Source organism: Euprymna scolopes, chromosome 44, assembly GCF_053919585.1.
Source record: "Euprymna scolopes isolate OS-2025 chromosome 44, ASM5391958v1, whole genome shotgun sequence".
Classification (NCBI taxonomy): Eukaryota; Metazoa; Mollusca; class Cephalopoda; order Sepiida; family Sepiolidae; genus Euprymna; species Euprymna scolopes.
This window is the reverse complement of record NC_136525.1, coordinates 56,628,499-56,645,998: the sequence shown is the minus strand read 5'-3', so window position 1 is coordinate 56,645,998 and position 17,500 is coordinate 56,628,499. Positions and strand designations below refer to the sequence as shown.

At 34.0% G+C, this 17,500-nt stretch overlaps 1 protein-coding gene across 7 annotated transcripts in view; it reads left to right on the top strand.

Moving 5' to 3' along the window:
* Nucleotides 1-17,500, top strand: part of LOC145268857 (retinoic acid receptor RXR-like) — a 647,258-nt gene that overhangs the window by 1,421 nt on the left and 628,337 nt on the right. The gene's annotated exons all lie outside the window — the stretch shown is intronic.

Genomic DNA, 17,500 nt, shown 5'->3' with positions numbered 1-17,500 from the left:
GTACACACACATAGGCTGCAAACGTAGCACAAAAATTAATATCACAGTGAAATAACTTTTAAAATTATGTTCGAGAAAAAGTTTTGTTTGATCTTTGCATAGGTCTTTGTTTTCATCTTTTGTTTTTCATCCCCTCCGACAGACATACTAACATCTCATAACTATGTATTTATCCCGTACGAATATTTAATTGGCCAAATGTTAACTTTTTCGCAATTTTAAGTAAAAATAATTGTTGGAAATTTTAAAGAATAGTTACCAAAGCTAAAAAAAAAATAAATAATAAATAAATAAATAAAAAAATTTTAAAAATGTTATCAAAGGCAAGCTTAGCTATTCTTCTACTTACCTGGAAAAGTTTGTTTGTGTGTTTTAACTTATTTTAAAGACTCGGGAACGCTGATCATGCAGTGATAATGGTTGAAATCGCCCTAAACTCTAGACCCAAAACTGAAGAGCCAGTGCTCAAAACAACGAGATATTATAATAAGGCTGACTGGGAAGCCATCAGGGAACTAATTAGAGATGCTCCATGGAAAAATATTTTCTCTCTCCCTGCTGAACAGTGTGCAAACGAGACCACTGACTGGTTCAAAACTGCAATCGAAGCGCATGTTCCCATGCGGAAATTTTATAGTAAGCCCCACTCTGCCCAATGGTTTACGTCGACTTGTGCAACTGCCATTACTCAAAAGCAGCATGCATACCGTAGGTTTAACCGACATAAGTCCAGTTCAAACAGACTGAAGTATATAGAAGCTAGAAATAACGTTAAGAAAGAAATAGCGACAGCTAAGAGAGAATTTACGGAAACCACTAAAAAGCGCATCGAAGCACAAAAACTAGGAACTCGAGACTTCTGGAAAATCTACAACAGTGTAGTAAATAATGGGCAATCGACAATTCCCCCACTAACCAACAATCACGAGGTTGTCTCCTCAGCAACCGACAAGGCTAACATGCTTGCCAGTCGGTTTGCCTCAAACTCCACACTGGACCCTTCCAACCACCCCCTACCTGACTTTCCTATGCGGACAGACGCCACACTAGACGATCTGAAAACCACCCCTGCTCAGGTGCATGCTATCATAAAAAACCTTGACACCTCAAAAGCATGTGGACCCGATCTTATCCCAGCTGTGCTATTAAAAAAGTGCTCAGCCGAAGTAGCTCCAGTTCTCTCCAAACTCTACAACAAATGTCTTAATGAAGCTTGCTTTCCGGGCTGTTGGAAAACTGCTTCTGTTGTACCAGTATTCAAGAATTCTGGTGAAAGGACAGACCCATCAAATTATCGCCCCATTAGCCTCCTTCCACTTTTTGCCAAAATATTTGAGACCATAATTAACCACGCTCTAATCCATCATCTTACAGATGCTAAACTACTGACTGACAAACAATATGGATTTAGACAAGCCCGTTCCACAGCAGACATCCTCACCGTGATCTCTGAACGTATATACCAATCACTGGACAAAGCGGGGGAAGGCAGAGCGGTAGCTCTAGATATATCTAAGGCTTTTGACAGGGTATGGCATGAGGGTCTCCTCAGTAAAATCAGATCATACGGTATCACTGGTAGAATACTTAACATAATTAAATCCTTCTTAGATAAGAGAAAAATCCAGGTAGTCCTCGACGGTCGCACATCTAAACAATATGATATAAATGCGGGAGTGCCCCAGGGTTCTATCCTTGGACCTCTATTGTTCCTGATATTCATAAATGACCTCCCCGACAACATTGCCTCTGAGATGGGTATATATGCTGATGACACTACACTCTATGGCAGACACGACAGGAAGACGAATGAACACATTTCTAAAGAAATGGCAGAAACACTAGAGGAAGACCTCCAATCTGTAGTGGAATGGGGACAAAAGTGGTTGGTCGCGTTCAATGCTGCCAAGACTAAACTAGTTTCATTCAATAATTACAAGAAACCCTCTCTACCACCAATAGCAATGGCCAACGACTCTTTATCTGAGAGTCCATCTTTCAAACTCCTTGGCCTAACGTTCACAGGAAACATGAGTTGGAACAATTACATTGAAGGCATTGCCAGGGCCGCTGCAAGAAAGGTGGGCTCTCTCTACCGTGCTAGAAAACTACTAACACCCGAAAGTATCCTGTACCTCTATAAGGCCACCATTCGCCCATGTATGGAGTATTGCTGCCACATCTGGGCTGGTGCATCTGCTACTAGTCTCTCGCTCCTTGACAAGGTTCAAAAGAGAGTCGCAAATCTGATAGGCCCTGAACTGGCATCTAAGCTTCAGCCTCTGTCCCATCGACGAAATGTTGCATCCCTCTGCCTGTTCTACAAGTATTTTAGTGGTGAATGCTCTGATGAACTGCAATCACTTGTGCCCCCACGACGCGAGCACCCTCGACAAACCCGACAGGCTACTAGATCCCACCCCCACACTGTAGAGGTCCCTAGATGTAAAAGATCTTTTTACTCCAATAGTTTCTTCCCCAGAACCGCAAGACTCTGGAATTCCATTCCAGGTCCCTGCTTCCCCAACAGTACTGACGTGCAGAAGTTCAAGTGTAACGTGAACCGACACCTTGCTGCCCAAATCCCTACATAGTACCCCAGTAGTTGTTGCCCCTGATAGTAGCCCCCTACACCAAAGTGGCAATTTGCCTTGTTTGGGGTGAAAATGTAATAAAAAAAAAAAAAAAAAAAAAAAAAAAAAATATAAAGGTGACGTAAAACTTGGCGAATTAAAACGAAAAACAAAATGGTGGTCGTATTAGAGTTAATGTTGTCTCGATTACGCTTAAAAATCGAAAATTAAACAAAACACTGTTATAACATTACATTCAAGCACGATTGTTGATATTTATTGGATGTGTTTCTATCTGTACTGTGTTTGATCTTCGATATTTGGGCGATTATCGAGGCTTGACTATGGTTCTACTGAGACCACCATTTTGTTTTGCATTCTAACTCGACTGGCTTTATATCATCATTATTTTTCAAAATAAAAAACAATTTAAAATAAGTAAAAAACAATAAACTTATCTAGATAGAAGAAAAACTTATATTTCCTTTACATTTATTTTATGCATATAATTTATTTTTTGGTTTAGCGGCTATTCTAGAAAACAACCGAATAACCACAAACATTAATATACGAAAGTATAGTTTTATGCGTAAACTTAAAGTATTTACTTCAACAGTGCTCAATACATAGGTAGAGCTATGTAGTAAGTTATAAAAATATAATATGGCAATTAAGCCTGACGAATTCTAACGTGAATGAAACGCGGAATATTCTGTGTAGCTTAATTGCCATATATATTTTTATAACTTACTATATATATATATATATATATATATATATATATATATATATATATATATATATATATATATATATATATATATAGTGACACCCTGCACTGAAGATTCCCGAAAGGATGAAACACTAGTGTCTGTAGGTATTTAATTATTATAGTAAAAAAATAATTATATATATATATATATATATATATATATATACAGAGAGAGAGAGAGAGAAAGAGATGTAGATATAGATAATATATATGTGTATATATAATGTGTATATATAATATATATATATATATATATATATATATATATATATATATATATATATATATATATATATATATATATATATATATACGTCACTGGTCTGAAAATACCAGGAAAAGTTTTTAAAAAAAAAAAAATTTAAGAGATATTTTATACATTAGCATTTGCTAAATTTCTTATATAAATATATAACTTCAAATGATTATCCAATTCTTGACCTCATAGCGTAGGACAAAAACGAGTAACCATTTTATGTATTTCCAAAATGTTCGCAATGCCAAAAAATTATTACTCGTTCTGTACTATGTCGGGTAATCATCGCTATTATTTTATATAAATTTTGTAAATTTTGTAAATGTCGGCCTTGAGCAAAGTTGCCATTTTTAGTTCAAGTATTAACGTAAACAAAAATGGTTCCTGTCATCCGGTTTGATAGTTACGACACTTTAAAGAATTATAACTATTATTAAATATGAAATAATTATTTATAACGCAAACAGATCATAAATGGAGTACTGTTGTCATATTTGGGCGGATGAATCCCTGTCCCATTTAAGGGGTTTTCATAAGGTGCAAAAACATATCTGCAATTTGATTGGCCCCATCTTTTTTTCTTCTCTGCAACTTTTCTCATACAGATGTGATGTTGCTAGTCTCAGTCTTTTTTTTTTCTATAAATACTATTATATCGTGTGTTCTTCAGAATTGTCAGATCTATTCCCTGCTTTCTTTGTTCCAGCTCGTTTGAGTCGTTGGTCTAGTGGTCTCCATCCATTCGCTGTCTTGATATCTCATTGTAATACATCTTGGTACTTGGGGTTTGTATTACTGTACACATAGATTCGAAAAAGTTGTCAAAAAACAAATATATAACAAATAAATGTTATCAAAGGCAAGATAAGTTACTTTTCTGCCAAACTGGATATATTTTTTGTGTTTTTATTCAATGTAACATATTTATTCAGCTCGAAAAACATACAATGTTTACCGATGTATTCGAAAATTCAAGATGGCGTCTCACACCCTCTTTAACACCGTAAGTTTGGAAAAAGGTGTTATAAATAAAAAAAACTATACAAAATACTATTAAAAATCAGCTTAATATATGTCAACCTATGTCACGGTAACATATATTTAGCGAGTTTTTAACAGTATTTTATCCGGTTTTTTATTTATAACATCTTTTCCCAAACTTACCGTGTTAAAGAGAGAATCAGACGCCATCTTGAATGTTCTAATACATCGGTAAACACTGTATGCTTTTTGAGCTGAATAAACATGTTACATTGAATAAAAACATGAATAGAAAAGTAACTTATCTTGCCTTTGATAACATTTATTTGTTATATATTTGTTTTTGACAACTGTTTCGAATCTATGTGTACAGTAATACAAACCCGGTACTTGTACACTTTATCGCCGAAACTGGAGACGCCATTTTATTTCTCATACCCGTCGTTGAAATCCAAGGGAGAAATCAGTATTTTAAACTATGACCGAAGCATGAAATAAATAACAAAATTAAACTAGATAATGATTTTTCAGTTTCATTTAAATTAATTTGTTGTTGACCCTTCAAAATTGCTTTAATTCAAAAACAATGTTCCATTAAAATTATTCATTTGTTCGAACCCCCTCCCCCCCCCAAAAAAAAACCCTACTTTATAAAAATCCAATGTTGCTTTCATTACAAAATTGTTTAAATAAAATTATATTTTCTTACGCAAACTTTTCAATAAATGTTTTTTCCAATTATATTTTGATAAATTTTTGTACAGTAAATGTTTTGGTTTTCAAACGGCTCTCGCCCAGTTCAGACAATTATGAATATGTCATTTTCATTTTCTGTTTTTAATAAAATATATATATATATATATATATATATATATATATATATATATATATATATGTTTCATGAAAACTTTCCCGTTTTCATTAACTAAATCGAAACATTTCCAATTAAACAATTACGGATATATGTTCTCTTTCACTTTCTTTATTTAATTTTTTTCATAGTTCTTTCCGGAAGTAATTAATATCTAGTTTAATTTTTTTGTTATTTATTTCTAACTTCGGTCATAGTTTAAAATACTGGTTTCTCCCTTGGATTTCAACGACAGGTACGCGAAATAGAATGGCGTCTCCAGTTTCAGCGATAAAGTGAAGAAGCACTTACATCTATTTATTCCTGTTGCATCTTTCCAAGAATTGCAAAGTTGTAGAACTCTCGTCCTGCTTATGGTTTTCCTCCTAAAACCTTGCTCTTTTCAAGGCTAAGGCCAATAGGCATCTCCTGTCTCTGCGAAAATCATTTTTAGTTCTCGTTAGCTCCTTACATAAAGTAACTTCACTGTTCTCATCTTGAGTGTGATTTTCACGTTTCGGGCGATGTAACCTCCGACCTTTATCAGGTGTATCTTGTCGAACTCGAGAATATTTCTGTCGAACTCGGGAATTTGGACGAAATTTTGAGCAGAACTCTTTATTTACTTCACGGGGGTAGCATGCTCTTGTTCCGTCAGCCAAGACTGGATAGAGGGCCTAAGTAATTCGCAATTGCATTTTTTGGTCGCCCACACTTCAGGAAAATATCACTTTTTCCAAGAACTCTAACCACTGTGCCACGAGTCCTTGCCGTTCCGTCCGAAATTCTGTCCAAATTCCCGAGTTCGACAGAAACATTCCCAAGTTCAACAGAAACATTCCCAAGTTCGATACAACATTCGACAAGATACACCTGAAAAAGGTCGGAGGTTACATCGACTGAAACGTTGTGAAAATCACATTTAAGATGAGAACAGTAGTCCGATGAATCTAAATAATACGGATAACCAATCTTCATCTCAAAAATTCAGAAATGTCAAGTAGCTTCACGTCTTGTCTCGAGCGATTTTCATTAAAAAAATGTATAGCGGAGTCGTTTTACGGAAACTTTATACAGGAAACTCAGACCCTAGGTTCTCCTGTAGCAGATGTCTCCCTGATTCTACTTTCGTTTTTTTTGGGGGGGGTCTCGGTCACATGACCCTATTCCAAATTTGTAGCAGTGGGCCGACATCAGTCGACTTTTCTTTTTGTAATAAAATAGTGATTCACGATATCTTTTTAAAGTTTAACCTATTTCAAACTGTAATAAATGATTGCACAATAAAAATTATTGTCGAGAGTTCCCCACCTCTAAATTACACAATTTTCACCTTTATTTTTACTTTTTTCCTGTTAGTATAATCGATTACAGACTTTAAGTTTTAGATTATACAAAAAAATTGAAAAAAAAATTCATAACTTTTCACGTGGATGTTCAGTTTTCAATTATTACGTAGTACTAAATTGAATACGAAATTTGTGACCACGATGATAGATACATACATAGCTGGGAGAGGGAGGAGGGAAGAGGAGGTGTAAAGAAATCTTCCTTTTTTTTTAACCCTTCCGTTCGAACCTCTACTTTCCGGTCACAGAGAGAGAGTTGCCATATTTTTTTTCGTCGTGGTCACAAATTGCGTGTTCAATTTAGTACAACGTTATAATTGAAAACTGAACCCCACGTGAAAAAGTGTTAATTTTTTTTTTTTATAATCTGAAACTTAAGTTTATAATCGATGATATTAACATGGAAAAAAAGTTTTTTTTCTTATTACTAAATTGAAAAAGTTATTCTAGCAAATTATGATACCTAACAATTAAAAAAAAAAAAGAAAAATATCGTAAAAGCTGGATTTAACTGGAAAATAAAATGCAAAAGACAGACTTTTAAATTTCGTAATCAATAGATTACGAAAATTATTGTAAAGTAAAAATAATTAAATGAAAAAAAAAACAATTTTTTTATTCGAATTATTTAATCAAGCTCAATATATGTTATCGTGACATAGGCTGACATATATTCGGTGGGGTTTTAACAGTATTTTGTATATTTCTTTTTATTTTTAACTCATTTAAACTAGTTTTTTTTTTTTTTTTTTTTTGGAGATTCGATTTTTTGTTAACTATACTGCACAATTGCCAAGATATCATGTAATAATAAAAGCTACCGTTTTATTTATGTCTGAAACTAAAAGGTTCTTTAATGTTTTTACACTTTTATGAATGGAGATTTTTGTCTGTCCGTGTGTCACATTTTTTTAAACATAACAAGCCAAAAACTATATGGTCACCTGGCTGATGTCTTTAATTTTAGGAGAAAATATAATTTAGCCCCAAAAGGTCTGTGTTTTCACCCCTAGCACCCTCTGGGGCTCAAGCCCTAGAATTTTCTTAGGTTCAAATATTACATTTCCAGATATATATCCATGTGGTCTTGCTTTTGGGTAATTTTCAGCAAAATCTAATGGTCAGAAAAGGTTTTATGTCTCGGAAAGTGTTAATTTTGATCATTTTGACCCTTCTTGATCTCCCCCTCCCTGGGGAGGCAACCTGAATTTTCCAAGAGTCAAATATTACATTTCCAGATATATATCCATGTGGTCTTGCTTTTGGGTAATTTTCAGCAAAATCTAATGGTCGGAAAAGATTTTATGTCCCAAAAAGTGCTATTTGGGGGCCATTTTGACACCTTTTTATCCCTTGTGACGCAACCAGAATTTTTATAAAAAATCCGAGAATGTTACATTTCCTCCCTTTGGTAATTGTAACTTCATGCAAAATTTCAGAAAAATGTAATGAGTAGTTATTGGGAATTTTGGGAACGAATGGACGAACGAACTAGGCTGAATTCTAAGGTTCAAATCCGACTACGTCTGTATACCAATAAATACAGAGGAAACAATCTCATTTCGAAGTTTAAAAAAATCTTTACTTTTAGAAATGGCGAAAATATTGCATTTATCTTTATCTTTACTTTATATAAATGAAACTTTGTCTATGTGTATGTCTGTCAGTTCGTTCCCTATAGACTCGGAAATTACTGGGCCGATTTTTATGAAATTTCACTTGGAAGTATTTTATGTGCCTAACAGTATTCTTAGATAAGATTTGTATCGGAACGTCTCAATAAGTATACATTATCGATAATCCATAATCGATAATCATAATAATCCGATGAAAGAAGAAACGGGCGATTTTAACCAATGTTAACACCTTATACAAGCTAACATCACAACTGCATTTGAGAAGTTTTTTTTTTGGGGGGGGGTACCACACAAGTTGAAAAGCCTGAGGTATAAAATCAAGAGTAGATTCTTTGATACGACAGGGGCGCGTTCGAAATGAATGTTTCTGTTTAAAGCACAATTGCACCACGATACATGACTTTTTCATTTTAAACTTAAATTCAAGCCACTAGCACTGCATAATCAGTAAGGTCATGCAAATAGAATCAAGAATATGTTCTTTGATATGACAGGGGCGCGTTCGAAATGAATCTTTCTCTTTAGATCGCAATTGAAGCATTGTACTTGACTTTTGCATTTTAAACTTTAATTCAAACCATTATATATATAAATAATTTTATAAAATCAACAGTAGATTCTCTGCAGTGCAATGTAGATTACAATATATTGTGGACTAAGTCACTGCGGGAAGGCACCGCGATGAGACCCCAACTAGAGCAGGCAATCAATCGATTTGATTGAAAAATTATTGATTTCACCGATTTTTATGACAATAAAAAAATGGGAGCGTGAAACATTCGTTAATCATCACTCAATCCCGGACAACGTCGAGTCTCCCTGCTGGTAATAAATAAGACTTTCCACACAAAAAAAAAAATGAAGCGCGTGCCACAAGCGGAATTCGAAACCGAAATCTTTAGCTCTTCAATCTGGCATTCTTTTACCAACTGACGCGTTTGAACTTTAAAACTTCAAACGTTGCTTTAAGCAAATAATTATAGCTTTAGCGTGATTTCATAAACGAATAGAATAGAAAATGAAACTTTACTTTCGACAGCTTCATATCTCTCGCTTCCTTTAGTCCTCACATTTCGTGAACGTTGCTTCTGATAAAGGGAGAAGAATTGCTGTTTTCTGATTGAGTAATTTTCTATCGTACACATATCGTTGGCTATTTTTTTTTTTTTTACACCATGAAGTATTTTTTAGCTTCTTACATCAAGTGGTTTCCTGCCTTGTCTGAGGCGATTAAGATAAAAAAATATTATTCATGTCATGTTTCAGAACATGAATTCAAAGATAAAAGATAATAAATAAATAAATAGTTAAACATTAACAATAGCGTCGGAAATTTTAATCGTTCGAAAAAATTTATTTGGCTTTAACGGCATTACGGCATATTCCTCGGGACATTTTATTATCGCATTACTTTTCATGTTTTTGTAGGCGGTGATAGATGATTGGGTGTCCCCGACGAAACATTTTCCAACAGATATATTAACTGAAGAAATTTATCACATTCTTAGACAAATTATTATTATTATTATTATTAGTAGTAGTAGTAGTAGTAGTAGTAGTAGTAGTAGCAGTTTGTTGTAAGAATGATACTTTTCTGTAAAAGTATGTTTTTTACTTTTAAAAATGTTTCACATAAAAAATAAAGTTAACCTAATTACAAGAAATAAAAATTACACATTTAATAAATTAAAGTAACAATTGTCCACATTGTTCCATTTATTTTCATGTAAAATTTTAATAAAAATAAAATAAATAAATAAAATAAATAATAATAATAATAATAATAATAATAATAATAATAATAATAATAATAATAATAATAATAATAATGATAATAATAACAACATAATATTGCATATTATAATACATAATATCTGTTGGAAGATTCTTCGTCGGGAACGCCAAATCATTTATCATCGTCTAGAAAACAGGGGAGGTAATGCAGCAATAAAATGTCCCGAGAAATATGCCGGAATGCCGCTTTAACTACTTATTGGTGTAAAGAAAAAAAAAACATTTCAGGTTTAATTTCATTCGTTGCTTGTAACAAACTCAGTAATCCAAGTTCAGTAATCCAAGTAATTCAACAAAGAAAAAATTTATTCGACGTTAAAAATTTGACAACGGAAATATTAATATTTCACTTTTTTAACTGTTCAAAAAAGTTTCAAAGAATTTTTTAAAATTTTGACTGAAATGTTAACCAGAGTGTAAGTGGGGTATCATTGAGTCTACGGGAGGAGTCATCGAAAACAGCAATTAGGCAGTATAGTATATAGCCGAGAAAACGAAAATAAATAAAATATGGAACAAATAACTTTTACCAAATGCATGAAAAAAAAATTTATACTAAGTTCTTAAACATTTTGTATGTTTTTGGGGGTTTTTTTTGTTTCACAATTTGGTTCGAGTCTCGTATTTTTTCATTTTCTTTTTTCTTTATTTTTCTTTCTTTTTTTTTTTTATTAATTTATTTTTTTGCAAGGTTGTCACCACTTATCAAGGCTGAAAGGCCGTTCAAGAATAAGGGTTTATGGCTGTCAGGTGGCAGGTGAAATTACATCGTCATGATCATCAATGGCGGAAATGGATAGAATTGTTTAAGAAGGCGGTTTAATAAAAATTTGTTAAGGTTGGACTTAAAAACAACCATGTTATATTCAATTGGGAAGCAGCTCCGTGGTATTGTGTTCCACGGAAAAAATAAACTTTGTTCATAGAATTTTTAGTTTAGTTTTAGATAGAGAGGTCATAGGCTTCGAAATGCTGCAACTCATTTTGAAGTTTAAAAAAAATTATGTTCTGAATTTTAAAACTAGAATGCTGGTTTCAAGTTCTTTCAGTGTCGTTTCCGATTTTTTTTTTTTTTTTTTTTTTTTTTAGATCAAAGGGGGATAAGAGTTTATGAAATGGGAGTGATTGCTCGCCGAAATATGAAAAACACTATGGGAGTATGGGCAGTATGAAATGCCAACGAAAAAGTAAATGGTGGAGGAGGAAAGAAGAAGATAAAGTAAATGGTGGAGGAGGAAAGAAGAAGAAGAAGAAGAAGAAGAAGAAGAAGAAGAAGAAGAAGAAGAAATTGAATTAAGAAAGAAGAGAAGTTAAAATATGCAGATCTGGCTGAATATAAATGTGTTTGGTAACAGTGATTTATTATATTTTTACGATTTCTCTAAAGTTATATATGCAAGGTGTCTTCAAAAAGTTTGCAGACGTTTTTGCTGTGGCCATTTTTATTGACGATACACACATGAAACTCTCGTCCCCTTCGAAGTAATCTCCACCGGCTGCAATGCACTTGTTGTACCGTTCCAACAACATTTAGAAGGCCTAATGAATGTCCTCTTATGTGGGCGTGTCAAGCACACTCGTCACAGTCTCTTGCATCTCCTCAATTGTCTCATAACGACAGCACCTAATGTTTTCATTGGGCTTAAGGAATAAGCAAAAGTCGCAGGGAGCAAGGTCTGGACCATAGGGAGGGTAACGAACTGTCTTGATGCCTATCTTGGTCAAACAGTCTGTGACAAGGATGGAGTTGTAAACTACACCAATGGGACAAACTTTGCGCAAATCTTCTGCATCTTCAGTTCCTCACGGATAATTGTGTGTACAGTTCCCACACTGACATCAAACTGTGCACTTCCTGTCTCTATAGACACACGACGATTCTTATCCATAAAATTCTTTATTTAGTTGATGAACTCTGTTTTTCTGATTTCCTTACTGTTCCCACACCTCTTATCATCCTTCACACACCTTGCCTTCCTTGAATCTCTTATGCCACTCAGAAACTGATGCTCGATATACATATATATATATATATATATAAATGTATATATATATACATATATATAAACAATAAATGATCTAAAAATTTATAAGGCAAGTCTATAAAGATATTAAAAGCCCTACTTGTTTAAGAGGAGCAATTTATAAATTAAATCAAAATGATGAGGGGTAAAAGTTACTGGATTTTATTAAATCCGCAGGTCAATAAAGACGAAAATTAGAGGAAAAAGAAAAAGAATAAAGAAAAGAAGAAGAGAAAAATAAAAGAGAAAAGAAAAGAAAAAGGGAATGGAAAAGAAACAGAAAACCAGAAAAAGAAAAGGTAAAGAAAAAAACAAGATAAGAGAAAGAGAAAAAGAAAAAAGAAGAGAAGAAGAATAGATAAACAAAAAGGAAAAGAAAAGAGAAAAGAGAAAAAGGAAAATAACCTCTTAATATGTTTGTTCACATTTCATTTAAATTTATGTATGTTGGTACAATCCGCGAAACAGTTTGCTGGTAGTTTAACACAGTGCAGATGGGCGCGTTGGAGAATATCAGCAACAGTGAAGGATCGCTGACTTGCAATTAGATTAGCAGCAGCAACCGAAATGGATACATATGCAAATTAAGAAATGTGCGCGAGAATAAAATGGAAAAAAGGAGAGAAAAAGGACACTACGTGGTCGAAGAAAAAAAAAAACAAAGTCGGCGCCGAAGAAAACGAACGTGTAAAGTCGAAGGAGGGAAATGGCTACGGCCAGCGTGAGGTCGGAGAAGAGAAGTATAAATCGGGCAAGATGGACGATGACGAGAGACTTGTAAGTGGTGCCGAGGCGGGAGAGTAAATGTAGTAATAAATACTTTTGTTAAAAAAGGAAAAGATGTCGACCCGAATTTTTATTTATTTCTTTGCTTTGTTTGTAACTGCAACGTTAAAGTAGGTAATCCTAACATCAAATTGTCCGAGGAAAAAACTATTAAAGTAGAAGTTTTTCCGGCAACTGAGGACCAGTAAAAGGTTGGAATTTTACTACTTGTCGGGTTAGTTAGGAATATTTACATCAAGCACAATACCGGAAATTCAAAATTTAAAAGTGAAACGAACAAAGCATAGACCAATCTACAATGAGGAAAATAACATTTAATCGCGTTTGGTGTAAGTGTGTCAGGAAATGTAAATATAATTGTCAACAGACACATTGTTTTGTGTGTAAATAAAAATGACTTTTTTTTTTTTTGTCAATTAAGTTTTTTGGTTTATTATATCATTGTTTATCTATTAACTTTTGTTGTAAAAACTTGAATTTTGTCTGGAGAAAGCCTTGAAAAATTTGAAAAGTCATTGAAAAAGGACATTGAAAATCTGTACGAACCCTGTCTCTGCTCTATCGTTATTTTCATGGCAAGTGCTCGTCTGAGCTCCAATCTATTGCCTCCTTTGCAAAACTATTATGAAAAAAAGGCACGTCTAACTGAAAATATTATCAATAATTTCCCCTACTCTTTATCTGTGTCTAAGCCTAAACGTGGATTCCATGAACAAAGTTTCTTTCTTAGAACTGCCGGCCTGTCAAACTCTCTTCCGTGTCCCTGCTTTCCAACTAACTACAATGCAGTCATCTTCAAGTCCAATGTAAACAAATTCTTGATGAGCCGTCCCTCTTAAGTAATCCAATTTCCACTAATAACGATTACTACGATATTGACCCATTGACTACCGTACACTAATTAACCATTATCCTCGAGTGGCTTCCGGGCCTTGATAAGTGGTGACTCCTTTGTAAAAAAAAAAAAAAAAAAAAAAAAAAAGTGCACTGTAGCAATTTCGTGGAAGCATTTGCGAAATAATCACAGGGATGAGACAGGGGCTGTAGCTTGGTAGACAGTGTGAAATCTATTCGGTTAGAAACTTTTATTTGGATCCTTTTTTTATATAGAGAAATTAATGATGGGAGCATCATCCCAGGTGTTTTTTTTTTGTTTTTTTGTTTTTTTTTTTTTTTTTTGCTTATTTTTTTCGCGTTCACTCCTAACAGGTGACATCGTCACTTGGGCGTAAAGGGCTACTATTTGGGACCATGCCTAGGAAAGATTAACAAGATGTTGGTTTACATTACATTTAAACTTCTGCATATTAGTACAGTCAGGGAAGCAGGTAGCAAAAAGGGAATTCAAAAGTCTAGCTGTCCGAGGTAAGAAACTATTGGAGTCGAAAGCTTTCTGGTATCTAGGGATCTCAATAGTGAAGAGGTGTGATTTTGTTGCTAAACGGGTTTGTCAAGGATATGAACCTCAAGGGGGCACAAGTGCAACGAGTTCATCAGAGCACATTCCATTAAAAAAACTTGTAAAACAGACACAGAGATGCAACATTGTGGCGATGGGACAGGGGTTAGAGCTTAGTTGACAATGTGGGGCCTGTGGCAACAATGTCCCATACATGGGCGAACGGTGGCTTTGTAGAGATGGTGCCCATCGCATCTGTCAGCCAAAACAAATGCACAGACTGTGTATAAATCTGTATTACAATCGGACAAAATAAAACGTACTTTTTTCTAAAAAAAAATAAATAGTGTATATATTACTACTGTAGTGCCTTTAACGTACGTGTCACGCTTTCCACATTATAAATCATTCGATCGGGAGATTCTATTTATTAAAAACGAGGATAGAAGGTGAAAACATACTACGAACATTAAATTAGTATATAGATATTACGACCATTAAATTAGTATATAGATACGCTAATTTAATGTTTGTAGTATGTTATCACCTTCTCTCCTCCTTTTTCACCAATAGAATCTTCCGATCACCGAAGATGCAACGTAAAAAAAAATATGTCACTTTTGGGCCGTACGTGAAGCTAAAATATACCTTCTTGGTCTTCTGGCTAGGATTCAAGGGTAGCATCTTTTCTGTTAAAAGATGGTATAATGATATCGTTGGGTTTCCATTCACGCCGGGCGTCCATACAATGGGAATATGTCACAGACTCCTATAAGGATATTGATGATAAACCGTAATAACCAGATATATTCTGACACTACATTAACCAAATTACTTAGATAAATACTTTTATAGTTTTAAGAAAAGGGCTCCGATAGAATCGCGGGTCTTCATTCATTTTGAACGTTCCCAAGAATACCAAGGGGCAATATATTACATATGAAAGATGTCGCTGTGGAATTTCCACAGGTCCCACTAGTAATAATATTTTAAGAAGATTGTTACCAATGTATGATCCCCGGATGTTAAAGTGATGAGATAACCGAAGGGGCATTTAAATTGCAAACATTCTTTCGCATAAAGCAATAACTATAGACTTGTTGATAAATATAACCGGGATGGTATAATGTCTTTAATAATTTCGAGAATAAATCTCTTTTTCAAAAAAAAAAAATCAAAATTATGTCTAAAAATAGAACAATGATCATTGTCTTTTTCCCTTCTACTCTTGACCGTTATGACTAGGGCTAGGACAACAGCATATTCTTTTCATTGTTTTGACTCTCGAGTGTGCATCCGTTGACATCTTATACGCTTTTATATAGAGTGATGTGGTTCTCGATTGATTAACTGTCTAAATGTGTCGGATATATACTCGAGATTCAAAACTATGAAAATAATATTCTGTTGTCACAGCCCTAGTTATGGCATAGCATTAGGCTAAGTGGTTAACGATAGGGACTAAAAACCTGGTTATTCCAAGTTCGATACCAGTTCTTTCCACAGAAGTAGTTTCATGAAACTCACATCTGACTCTGTGTTGAATCTCGTGAAAAGAAGAAAAATAAAAATAATTATTATACAGTGGCTGAGTTGTTAACGGTGGGGACTGGCAACCTAGGCGTTCAAAGTTCGAATCCAGTATGTTCCACAGAAGAAAAGGAACAACGAATAATATAGTTTTGGGGGCACTTACTTAGAATTAAACCTAATTAAAATTTTAAAACCTTAAATTGCAGAAAAAAATTATGGGGTACGTACTAGTGATGGAACGATTCCGATATTTTCCCGATTCCGATTCTTTATAAATCTCTAAATATTTAAATATAAAGTTATTTTTTTCCGGATTACCATAAAAACAAATGTTAAATGTGCAGATATTTTTTCAAACGTAAAACGTATAGTGGTGTTGGGGGATCGATCTATGGATTTTAGCTGTACTGATTGTTTAAAATCAATAAATATTTATTATTTCATTACTACTACTAGCAGTGGAAAATGTTGTTTTAAACAAAATCAAATAAACAAGACAATTTAAAGAATCGTTTTTGGCATTGGAAAATTGACACAATTTTTTTCGATTCCGATATCGATTTCGATACCCAAAAAAAATTCGATTTTTCTGATTCCTGATTTCGATTCCGATTAATCGTCTCAACACTAGTACGGACCCGTCCTGGAACGAAGTGTCATATTCCAAAAATTAAGTAAATTGATCAAGTAGTTTATTTTGAGGATTTTTCTTTTTAGATGAAACCACTTTCTACGCTTTTTAGTAATTTTAATAGTAAATTGTATCCATTACAAGGCTGATTTTGATCTCAGTAGTTAAAATTGAGTTGTCTTCCATTATTTATAAAACATGGCGACTAATAATGTTTCGCTTTATCATAAAATTTGATTTTCTTTGTGAAAAATACTTGATAAATTTACGTGACTTTTGGAATATGACATCGAATACGTACACCATAAAGATGTTTGTGTATTTTTGTTTTGAAAATAAGTTCGATTCTAAGTTCACACCATATTCTTTATAATTTTACTGCAATCTAGAAATTGCACTAATCATAAATACATAGGAAAAAACTATTTCTATTTCACACAGACTTCATGAACATCCTATCTAATATATAGATACTTCCTGACTTAGTGCTGGTGAGAGATGCTGGCAGCTGGCCACCACCACCGAGAGACGGCCGTGGGCTGGGACGCTAGCAGAATGGAATAAATAAAAACGCGTGTACTACTGCTTTTACGAGCAGGCGTGTCTCTCGGTGCGACCATTGTCAACTAGTGCGGAATGAGAAGGACCAACAACAGTTACTGCGGGATATATATATGCAAATGCATACATACATACATACATACATACATATGTGTGTGTATTTGTGTGTGTTTGTGTGTGTGCATATCATACAGAAGGGTTGAAATCATTCGTAAGAGGTACACATATACTCAGGCGCACGTATCCATCTATAAATATGTGTTTATATGGATGCATATATATATATATATATATGTGTGTGTGTGTGTGTGTGTGTGTGTTGTGTGTGTGTGTGTGTATATATGTATGTGTATA